The sequence below is a fragment of the Diospyros lotus genome, chromosome 13, assembly GCF_014633365.1.
Source record: "Diospyros lotus cultivar Yz01 chromosome 13, ASM1463336v1, whole genome shotgun sequence".
Lineage (NCBI taxonomy): Eukaryota > Viridiplantae > Streptophyta > Magnoliopsida > Ericales > Ebenaceae > Diospyros > Diospyros lotus.
Genome location: NC_068350.1, coordinates 16,018,453 through 16,030,112, shown reverse-complemented (window position 1 = coordinate 16,030,112; position 11,660 = coordinate 16,018,453). Strand labels below are relative to the sequence as shown.

The 11,660-nt window shown below is 33.8% G+C and overlaps 1 non-coding gene across 1 annotated transcript; it reads right to left on the bottom strand.

Annotated features, from left to right (window-relative positions):
• Positions 1-1,747: 1,747 nt before the first annotated feature.
• On the bottom strand, positions 1,748-1,851 carry LOC127789379 (small nucleolar RNA R71). Its single transcript, XR_008020556.1, has one exon. It is a non-coding gene; the product is annotated as a small nucleolar RNA R71 (small nucleolar RNA).
• Between the last annotated feature and the right edge of the window lie 9,809 nt (positions 1,852-11,660).

Genomic DNA, 11,660 nt, shown 5'->3' with positions numbered 1-11,660 from the left:
TTAAACCAAAACGCTTACCTTCTTGTAGATCTGGGGCTCTTAAATGGTGGAAGTGAAGTCAGATCGAAGATCGGACGACTGGATCGAGAGAAATAAACGAAAATCCAAGAGAGAGCGAGAAAGAAAACGTGAGAGAGAGAGAGAGAGAGAGAGAGAGAGATTTGATTTCTGGGGGGGCTGCTCGTGCGCCTCCCCCTTTTCTTTTTATATTTTCTGGTTTTATATATATATATTACTTTATTTTATTTATTTATATATATTATTTTTTCTATTTTTTTTGAATTGAACTATTATTATTATTATTATTATTATTATTATTATTATTATTATTATTATTATTATTATATTTTATTTTTTATTTATTTTTTTCAAATCTTTACATTATAGCTAGGGTGAATGATGAAACCTCGACTTCTAATGGTTTGATTTAAAGTTACTCAGTTTGCTATTTTCTTATTCATTCAAGTTGATTGTTTATTATGTGCATAATGCCATTTTAATGCTTGATCACCATTGAAACGTATTTGTGATTTGTATTACTTTCGAGAGATTCAATATAGATTAGACATAGTAGCAAACAACGTAGGGTCCTATAATAGGTAGAGATACTGTTATGCCCTGTGAAATCATTTTGTGATGATCACTGTGATTGAATGCATATTTATATGTTCGAAGGTTGACTAGAGATAGTTAATCTCATATATATACATATAACTAAATGACCATCGAGAGAGGCTTTTGGTTGTAATTGGATCATCGATTTTCAACCTAAGATAAGGAATAACAAGACCCGAGTAATGAATAATTGAATCATAGAAGGCCGACAGTGGATTCACAAACCCTAGGCCTTATCCTTGTGAGTTTTGAATCAAAGAAATTGTTCTAGTTGCATCTTTTATTAGTAAATTAGTTTTCATTACAACTGAAGTCATTGTTAATATGTGTGTTAGGTTAAGGTTAAATCAGTTAGAGTAAACGTCAAAAGCTAGTCCTCGTAGGTACGACACTCTATTTATCACTATATTACTTGTCACAATCTGTCCACTTGTGGGATAGAATAGGCGGATAAGTTTTTGGTGCTATTGCCAAGGACTAGCTATTTTGATTACTACTTTCATTGATATTATCTTTAACTGACAACTTTTGTTTTCATTATTTTTTTGGCTGAGCTATTTCAATTTTCGTGTGTGCGGGGATTGAGATAGTACATGAGTCATTCACAATGTTTGGATATTTGTGAGTTTGATCCTGAGATAGAAAGAACGTTCCATCAAAGACATCGTGAACAGAGAACAAGGAGGGAAGAGCAACTGAGTAATATGGATGACAACGCAAACCAACTTGTTCAAATGGCACAGCCCGTTGAAGTTAATGAAGAGACATTCTGATGGGGGACTTCATGGTGCCCCCAATGATTGAGAGCCGGTTAAGCATAATCTATCCTCCCTACGGGCATGAGAACTTTTAGTTGAGGCTGGACATGATCAATCTCTTTGCCAACAACATACCTTTTTATGGAATGAGCGAGGAAAATTCACACTATCACTTGTCTCGGTTTCTGGAGTATTGTGAGAATTTTAAGTATCAAGGAATTAATGAAGAGGCACTCAAGATGCGCCTTTTCCCTCACACTTTGAAGGATAGGGCTCGAGAGTGGTTAGATTCATTACCATCGAGTAGTATTACTACATGGAAAAATTTGGTACAGAAGTTAACACTCAAATACTTTCTATCGGCCAAGATTAACAAGCTTAAGCATGAGATTTCAACTTTTCAGCAAGCTGAGTCTGAAAATTTTCATGAATGGGAGAGGTTCAAGGAGTTATTGAGAAAGTGTCCTAGTCATGGTTTTCCACTACTAGCTCAAAATCATTTTTTCTATACTGGAGTCAGTCTTCACAGGCGCTCTACAGTTGATTCTACAGCAGGAGGATCTATCCGAAACAAATTAGCTAGGGAACTTCATGACCTTTTTGAGACAATGAGTGAGCAATTAGTGATGTGGCCAGATAGAAACTCACATAAAAGAGTAGCTGGAGTGCATGAAGTGGATGTTAACACATTGATGTTGGCTAAGATTAATGCACTATCAAAGTAGATGGAAACCTTAAAGTATTCTTTGAATGTTAATATGGTGCAAGAATCACTCCCCATATGTGAAACTTGTGGAGCAACTCATCCATCGTCTGAATGCCCGCTACTCATAAATCCACCATTCACGGAGCAAGTTGTTATGCTCAAAATTTTCAACGTCAACAAAATTTTCAAAGGCAGCAGAATAACCCATTCTCACAGAGATACAATATGGGTTGGAGGAATCATCCTTATTTCTCTTATGGTAATACTCAAAACATCCAAAATCCACCAAAACAAGGGCGACCACAAGGGAAAAAATGAGGATGAGAAGAAGCGGTTTCAAAGCTTTAAGAACGAAGTGACCAGACTAACACAATTATTAAGAATATTGAAAATTAGATTGGGCATCTACCAAAAATCCTAATAGAGAGGCAACCGAGCACATGGCCAAGTAACACTGAGGTGAACCTGAAGGGGCAAGTAAATGCGATCACAACAAGGAGTAGGGTACAACTCCCAGAAATTCATGTTAAGAGGCTCGGAGTTGCGGAAGAGACTAAAAAATTTCAAGAGACACCAGCTGAATCAGATGATCCGAGGCTCCAAATAATCAAGAGAAACAAGAAGCTTCAACTAAACAAAAGCCCTGAGAGAAGGTTGTTCTACCACCAATTAAGCCATATGTTCCTCCGATTCCATTCCCTCAGAGGTTTCACAAACACAAACTGGATAAACAATTTGAGAAGTTCCTAGAAATGTTCAAGAAGCTCCACATAAACATCCCATTTACTAATGCTCTAGCTCAAATACCTAGCTATGTGAAATTCATGAAGGAAATCTTATCAAATAAGAGGAAACTAGAGGAGCATGAAACAATCAACTTAATGGAGGAGTGTTCAACCATCTTGCAGAATAAGCTTCCACCAAAACTCAAGGACCTAGGGAGCTTTTCTATTCCTTGCACTATTAGTGAAATTAATTTTGATAAAGTTTTATGTGACCTTGGTGCAAGCATAAACTTGATGCCATTTTCTATTTTTAAGAAGGTTGAATTAAAAGAACCAACACCCACCACTGTTTCTCTTCAATTGGCTGATAGAAGTATCAAATATCCAAGGAGAGTAGTGGAAAACGTTTTGGTAAAAGTGGATAAATTTATTTTTCCTGTTAACTTCTTTGTTCTAGACATGGAAGAAGATTATGATATGCCCTTAATTTTAGGAAGACCTTTTCTTGCCACAGGGAGAGCTTTGATTGATGTACAAGGAACACTTAAACTTAGAATTTATGATGAGACGGTTACATTTTATGTATTTAAGGCTATGAAACATTCTAATTGCAATGAAAAAGAAGTCTTAATGAGAGATGTCATTGTTGATTTGGTAGAGAGACCTGATGACCCTAAAGAAAATTGCATTGTTAACTTTTTTGATGAGCAGGAACAAAGTTTAGATGCCAAGAATAAGGTCATGGTTGTGGGTTCTTTGGATGTTTCTTCTTCTTCAAAAGCCAAGCCACCAAGTCATGAAAAAGAAAAGTTGGTAAGGGTGTTGAGGGAGCCAAAGAAGGGGATTGGATTGAGAGTTGCTAGCATTCAAGGAATAAGTCCATTAATGGACACACACAATATGTTGATGGAAAAAGGATTCAAGCCCCCTTGAAGATGGAGACCTAGTCAAGCTAATGACTTTAAACAAGCACTTATTAGGAGGCAACCCTAATTTCTTATCTCTCTTATTTATTGTCATGTTGCATTTGTTTTTTGTTTTTGTTTTTCTCTTCTTTTCTTTACTTTAAGTTAGGTTAGAGTGGCATTCTTTAGGATTTTTGCACAAAAATAATGTTGAGGTCATCATAACTGTAGGCATGCTGTGGCTCACGGTCCAACCACGATAACCATGCCACGGTAGGACTGCGGTAAGAAAAGGCTTACTGTTGCTCACAGTTTAACCGCGACAAGCATGCCTCGGTAGGACCGTGGTACGGGTTGGTTTATTAAAATCGACCCTTCATTTCATTTGCATCACCTTTTCTCTCAATCTCTCTAAAAATCCTCTCCACCAAACCTTCAATCTACCCTCCAATCCATCATACATTTGTAAGCGCATTGATTTCATCCCCAAATCACACATTCCAACTTTGCTGCTATGGTATGTATTTTGAAACTTTATGTTTTGGGGACATATTTGCATTGTTGTTCATTTTTCAGCTATGATGGTGTATGAATGGGAGTTGGGGCATGATTGTGTGCGCATAGGTGAAGGAATTTGTGGTTTTTGCTTGAGGGGTTTTTAGCACCTTAAATGCCCTATTTCATGTGTTTATATATAGAATGCATACTAGGTGTTTGTTGAAATGCCCCAACCAACGCTCTCACACAAATTGCACCATTAGTTGGTTTAAGTTTGGGGACAGTTTTGGGCAATCATTCGACTCTATATAATTTTGTATTCCCTATCCATGATTGAGATCTCATATTTAACCTTATGCAATGTAAGTATAATTCCAAGCGTGAGAATGCCACCAAAGACTTGTAATTTGCCCAGCTTTTACAACAGTAGGCTCCACCACCTCCTGAACACCATTAACTCATTTCGGCCATCCTTGTATCGATTTTCCACCCCAAGTACCTTCCTTCCTGTTTAATGTTTTTCAAGCCCTTGGGACAATGGCTCATTTTAAGTTTGGGGGAAGGGTTTGTTTGTCTGATCATGCATGATGTGTTAGCCTACTTGCTTGTAGCCATTTAAAAAAAATAATAAAATTGGTTGGATAGCTCTACCAGCAATGATGAAAAATACATGGTATTTTTATGATTCATAGAGTATTTGATAGTGATGCCCCTCACATTGTTTGAATTACTCATATGTCCATGTGATGACTTCTATTGAGCACATATGTCTGGTTACACATTACATAGGTTGAATACACTTACCTAGATGGCTAGTGGACTCTTCCCTTCGACTTAATATTGTAACTCATAAAAAAAAAGGAAAAGAAAAGAAAAAGTTTAGGGAAGGTCAAGTTGTGGTAGTGTCTATTGAGGAGTGTGTTAATTCCGTGCATGTTTAAAATTTGTGTGGAGTGTGTAGACAAACTAACGGAAGCTAAGCAATGACCAAAAGCTAGAAATCTTATGTCCCTATTGTTATGTCATGCACACTATATCAATGATCCTGTATATATATTATGCACCTCTCCTCGTGGTCTAGTTGAATCAGGTGATTAAGTCCGTAGGGGTGTTTCAACACCTGGTGCCCTAAGGTCATTTGACTTGGGAGTCATTGGCCGAAAGCTCGCTACAAGGTTCTTTTAAAAAACTTAATGGGGAGAGGCTTTGCAAAAAAAAAAAAAAGAAAAGAAAAGAAAAGAAAAAAAAAAAGAAAAAAGCAAAGGATGATTGTGCTGACACCTATATTGTGGGGGATGAAGAAAACTAGTGGGTTTGATTGCTTGGTAGAGGTTGGAATGTCAAAGCACTCAAAATTAAGAAGAATCTTCACAAACTGAGGTAGCATTATCTCTAGCTAGACCCAACTAGAATAAAAGAAAAAAAGAAGAAGTAATTGAGAGTAACCATAGGATACCTAGGGATTGAATAAAAGTATTAAGTTTGGGGGTGGAGTAGAAGTCATAAGAGGGAAAGGAAAACAAGACTGTTGAAGGGTTAGGGTAGCAACAACCTAATGCGTGATAAGGAATCCGACTATGCACACACACGTCAAGCATGGAATGAGTCCAAAACTATGGTGGAGCATTACTTGATAACTCAGTGAATTTTAAAAGATACCAAAATTTGGGACTAATGGGAAGGCTATCTAACATGTGCGTGAGTGATAATCTTGTTCGGGACGACCAAGTGGCTAAGTTTGGGAGTGTTTGATCAGTATATTTTGCACTCTTATTTAGTGGTTCAATCTTAGCATTTAAGTATTCAATGAACATGATTGCTATTCATTTTGGGCTCAATATTGTCAATATAGGTACACATCACATACAAAGAAGACATGGAACAAAAAGAAATGATTTTGGTGCACGATAACAGTGGAAATAAAACTTGAAGGCATGGTCAGCTATCAACTTGAAATGAGATGGAGAAAGTGAAAGTGGAACAAAAGTGAATAGTGAAAAGCAAAGAAGAAAGAGGCTAAGGAAGAAATCTAGTGGCCTACAGCAGAATGCATACCATTGTAGGATCGCTATAAGAATAGTTTCTGGAGCTCACAGTCTTACAGTGGAATGCATACCGCTGTAAGACCACTTTAAGAATTGCTATCTGGAGCTCACGGGTCTGCAACAATAAGCATACCGCGATAGGACTGTGGTAAGGTTCTGAACTTTAATTCAAAGCGCAATTTCGGCCCATCTCCGTCCAATTCAATGAGAAACAAAAGTTTTCACTGCACACGACTTTAATAACCTAAAAAACACTATATAAAGACCTATTCTTGGGGGATTTGGAGAGTTTTTGATGGAGGAGGAGCCGACGGAAGATTGAAGAGGTGAAGGAAAGCAACTTGAAGATTATACTTTTAGTTGTATTTTTCTTTTCTTTCTCAATCTCTACTATGGATTCCAACTCTTTTCTTTTTCTTTTGATTGCAAAAATGCATTGCTAAGTGTTTATAGTTAGGGTGAATGATGAAATCTCGACTTCTAATGGTTTGATTTAAAGTTACTCAGTTTGTTATTTTCTTATTCATTCGGGTTGATTGTTTGTTTTGTGCATAATGCCGTTTTGATGCTTGATCACCATTGAAACGTATTTGTGATTTGTATTGCTTTCGAGAGATTCAATATAGATTAGACATAGTAGCAAACAACGTAGGGTCCTATAATAGGTAGAGATACGGTTATGTCTTGTGAAATCATTTTGTGATGATCACCGTGATTGAATGCATGTTTATATGTTCAAAGGTTGACTAGAGATAGTTAATCTAATATATATACATAGAACTGAATGATCATCGAGAGAGGCTTTTGATTGTAATTGGATCATTGATTTGTAGCCTAAGATAAGGAGTAGTAAGACCCAAGTAATGAATAATTGAATTATAGAAGGCCGACGGAAGATTCACAAACCCTCGTGCCTTATCCTTGTGAGTTTTGAATCAAAGAAATTGTTGTACTTGCATATTTTATTAGTAAATTAGTTTTTATTACAGTTGAAGTCTTTGTTAATGTGTGTATTAGGTTAAGGTTAAATTAGTTAGAGTAAACGTCAAAAGTTAGTACTCGTAGGTATGATACTCTATTTATTACTATATTACTTGTCACGATTCGTTCACTTGCGGGATAGAATAGGTGAACATTGTGCAATCTACATTTTAGTTCTCTCAAGAAGAATATTGCTTTCCATATGTTTTTAAGTTTTGGACTTGTGGTGTAATTAGTTTGTTAATTAGGATTTGAAGACCAAAGTTGATTTTTTGTTTATATATATTTTAAATCGAATATTAAACACTATAAATTATTTTTTATTTTTTATATATTTTATTAAACATTTTCCATCGCTAATCTTATTCTTCTTATATTTTTTATTTTTATTTAATATTTTTTTTAAATTCCAAAAAAATATAAAAAATAAAAGATTAATTTTTGAGATGCCCTCGCCCCTCTCTCTCTCTGTCTGTCTCTATGTGCATAAATGACTGCATGATAGGTGATACGAAAACGGAAACGGAAACGGGAAACGTTTCTAATAAGAAACAGAAACGTAGAAATGATATATTTTTAAAAAAAAAGTCAGAAACGAAAACGTGAGATAAATTGTAGTTTTAAAAAATATAAGGGGTAACTATAAATTTAAAAAAATATATATAAGAGTTTTTTTATAAATATAATTTTAATATAAAAATTATAAAAAATAATTATTTAAAAGATTTTAAATAAAAACATTATATGTTAAAGTTAATGTAACATTTTATTTTGATAATATATATACAATTAATATTATGAAAAATAATATTATTGTGTAATTAATTTTTATATAATATTTTATAAATAATTGTTATATATATTATTAAAAATTAATTAATAAGAGAAGATGAGAAAATGGCTTTGCAGGTGCATCATTCCGCCTACAAACTCAAATTAAAATTGAAATTTCTCCCCTCATTGCACGTATCCCCAAGGCCTACCGGACCCTTGTCCATTTTCCCTCTTTTCTCGTCTTCTTCTTCTTCTTCTTCTTTTTTCTTGTTGTTTCTCCTCTGTTGTCACCCACGCATGCTTGGCTCAGGTTGTTGCTCCTGGTGCTAGCCTCGCCATACGTTGATCACCTATCCATCCGTCGCTTCCGATTCTAGGTCGTCGTTCCTTGCAGAAGATCCCTTGAAGCCTCACCCCTATCAGTGTCGACCCCGAAGCCTTGTCGTCGATCTGTCATTCCTTCAATTGATCGTCGTCGTTGCTCCTTCTCATGTCGTCATCGGTCAAACCCTCTCTCTGTCTCTCTCTCTTTGTTCATTACTGTTTGTGTTTGGATTTGTATGTGTTATGTGTGTGTTCATTACTGTTTGAATTTATATTTATATGTGTTCTCTGTATGTGTTCATTACTGTTTGGATTTGGATTTGGATTTGGAATTGAATTTGTTGAGTCGTGCTCGAGCTTGATTTTTGAACAAAATAATCGAGCTTTTAACAATCTGAGCTCGAGTATAATTCAAGAGCAAGATTAACAAGCCGAGCTCAAGATTGGCTTGCGAAAAGATCTAAACGAATTTTAAGCAAGCCAAGCTCAAGCTCATGAAGAACAAAATGAACCCGAGCTCGAACAAGATTTTGAGATCAAGTCGAGCACGAGCTCTAGAAAAATAGATCGAGCCAAGCCTGAGCTATGCCAAGCTCAGTTCGACTTGGTTCGATTATAGCTCTACGAAGAACTACTCTAGGAGGAAAGGCTACAACAACCACAATCATTAAAATTTAATTTTTGTTACAATTTAGTTTTTATTTTGATTTTTCATCAAATTTCATTAATGAAAACTAACCTAATATATATTAATATAAAATCAAAAGTTATTAATGTTAAAATTAATATAAAATCTATAATTAAATTATTTCAAAATTTATATTAATATATACCATGTTAATTTTTATTAACCGATTATTACAATAATTTAAAATAAAAATTAAATTATAACAAAAAAAATAAAAATTAATAACTATAATAATAATAATTAAAATATAATCATTAATTTATTACAAATGAAAAATTGGACTAAGAAGCCATTTTAAAACCGCCAAATTCCTTTGCATTTGCAGCCCAGCTATAGTTTGTAACGAAAGTTGAGGTCAAAGTTGAAATTGAACAGAGAAATAGGATGCGATTCGTGTGAAAGACTCCAAGGGTGTATGGGTCCAAGCAATCCTTCCAATCCAGCCTTGCATGAAGGCCACGTGGGAAGTGGCGGCCACACGTGGGACAGCCCAGAATACCGCGTCCGTGTCTATATCGCATTCACAGATTGATCCCTCGCACGGTCCCACCACCACAATCCATGATTCCTCCCAAACAATGAAGACATCGCGCGTCCTGTCTTGCTATCGTTAAAAAGGGGTAGCCATCCATAATCAGAGCTTAAGATCACTCTTTCGGGATTTCTACGCTTTGGATTGGTCTTTTCAGGTAGTTCCAATTTTTATATTAATTATTAAGAATTATGTTTTTTTTAGCTTTTAAAATTTGTTAATTTTTAATTAATTTATTTAATAAATTTTAATCTCTTAAATAACGTTACTTAATTTATATTGAGTAACGCTGATGTAATAATTTAAATATAATAATACGAGACACATTCTATTAAGTTATGATGTTGAAAGAATTAAATGGATAGATCACATATAATTATTATATATATTTAAATTATCACATCAACATTATTTAGTATAAACTAAATAACGTCATTTAAGAGATTAAAATTATTTATTTGATATTGATAATTTATAAATCATTAGGTGTATTGAAGTGTATTTATTGTTCACATAAAGGATACTGGTTGCGTGATTCTTATGACAAAGAATATTTTAAATATTTATATTAATTAATAAAATATTTTAAAATATAATATATTTATTATCAATTAATAAATACAATAAATAAAGAGTATAATGCATTTATTGCTCCCTAATAAGTGTTTTTAAGGTTTAGGACACTCCTTAGCATTACCCTCCTTAAAAATCATTAATTTTGTATTTTTGTAATTTTTCTGTATAAATAAAAAACATTTAATTGGGTACTGTATGATTCTCCTATGCATGTGAGATCAAACTTAAGCTCTTCCTTCATTCATGAGGTTAAGCTTAGGTATGCTTATCAACAAGTCATGATCTAGGCTGCCTAAATCTATTAAATTTAGTCCAATTAAATTAAATTTAGATCCAAACAACATGTCCATTAGATAATGACCCGTTGGACTTGCATATGAATTAGCTCCATAGTGTTTTAGATATGAATTCGAAGCTCCATTGATGGACGATTGTTGGGCGTTTCAAAATGAAACCTCAATGCATTGTCCTTTTTTGACCAGATTTGTGGTGTTAATGAGCAAAGTTAGAATTAGCGAGAGATTTTCTCTCAGTGGTTCTAGTGCGTAAAGTTTTACTTTTAGTGAGGTTTTTCATATTATATATTGACAAGACTACAATTTTAAAAAGAGATGTTGACTTGTGCTGTAGAATATATAGATGTACAATTTATTTTCTAATTTTTAATAATATGGTGGAAATTGATTCCAAATATTACCTTATTAAAGAATTTAGAAAAATTAATAAATAATGCATTTTGACCTTGACACACTTGGTGAATTTCACATATTATTACTTTAATTAAATTAAGAGACAAATGTACTCATGCATTAGATGTGTTGGTGCACCCCGCTTTTCAACCTTGGGGCCCTCTGGAGATCTTGGGTGAACGTGTTTTCGTTTATCTCCTCATTTGACCCCTTCTCGAGGGTTCTTCAGAGATCTCCTATGTTCTCTTGAGCATTTTATCTTTATAAGATACTTGTTGTCGTCCTTTCATATTTTTATTTATAGTCTAGTTTATTTTTACATTTCTTATTTAAGTAGATTGCGGATTTATTTCATTTTCTAGTTTGAGATTTGGCTTGATTTTGAGTGTCTTTGTGGAGTTTGCAATTTGATCTTTTTGTAATTTCTTGTTTGATTTTCTTATTAATACATTTTTATTTATAAAGAAAAAAAAAGAAGAAGGTCATACAATTACTTAATTTTTATGAAAAAGGGGAAGAATTAAACAGCTATAAGTTCATCTCAAACCTAATTAGTCAAAGTTACTAAACTAATTCATTGAAGACAAAACAAATAAATGATGGATGAATTTGAATTTTAAAACAATTTTTATGTGATGATCGGGTCATAGTCATAATGAAAGGACCCCCAAGAGCACACGGTTTGTTAATTAATTAAATGGCTGTAATGCAATATATATAAATGATAAAAGAAATTAATATTCAAATATTTTTAATTATATAATTACTGTTAAAATAGTTCAACTAGTTTTTTTTTTATAAATATAAGTTATTATAATGAATTCTTTAAATTAAATAAGCATAA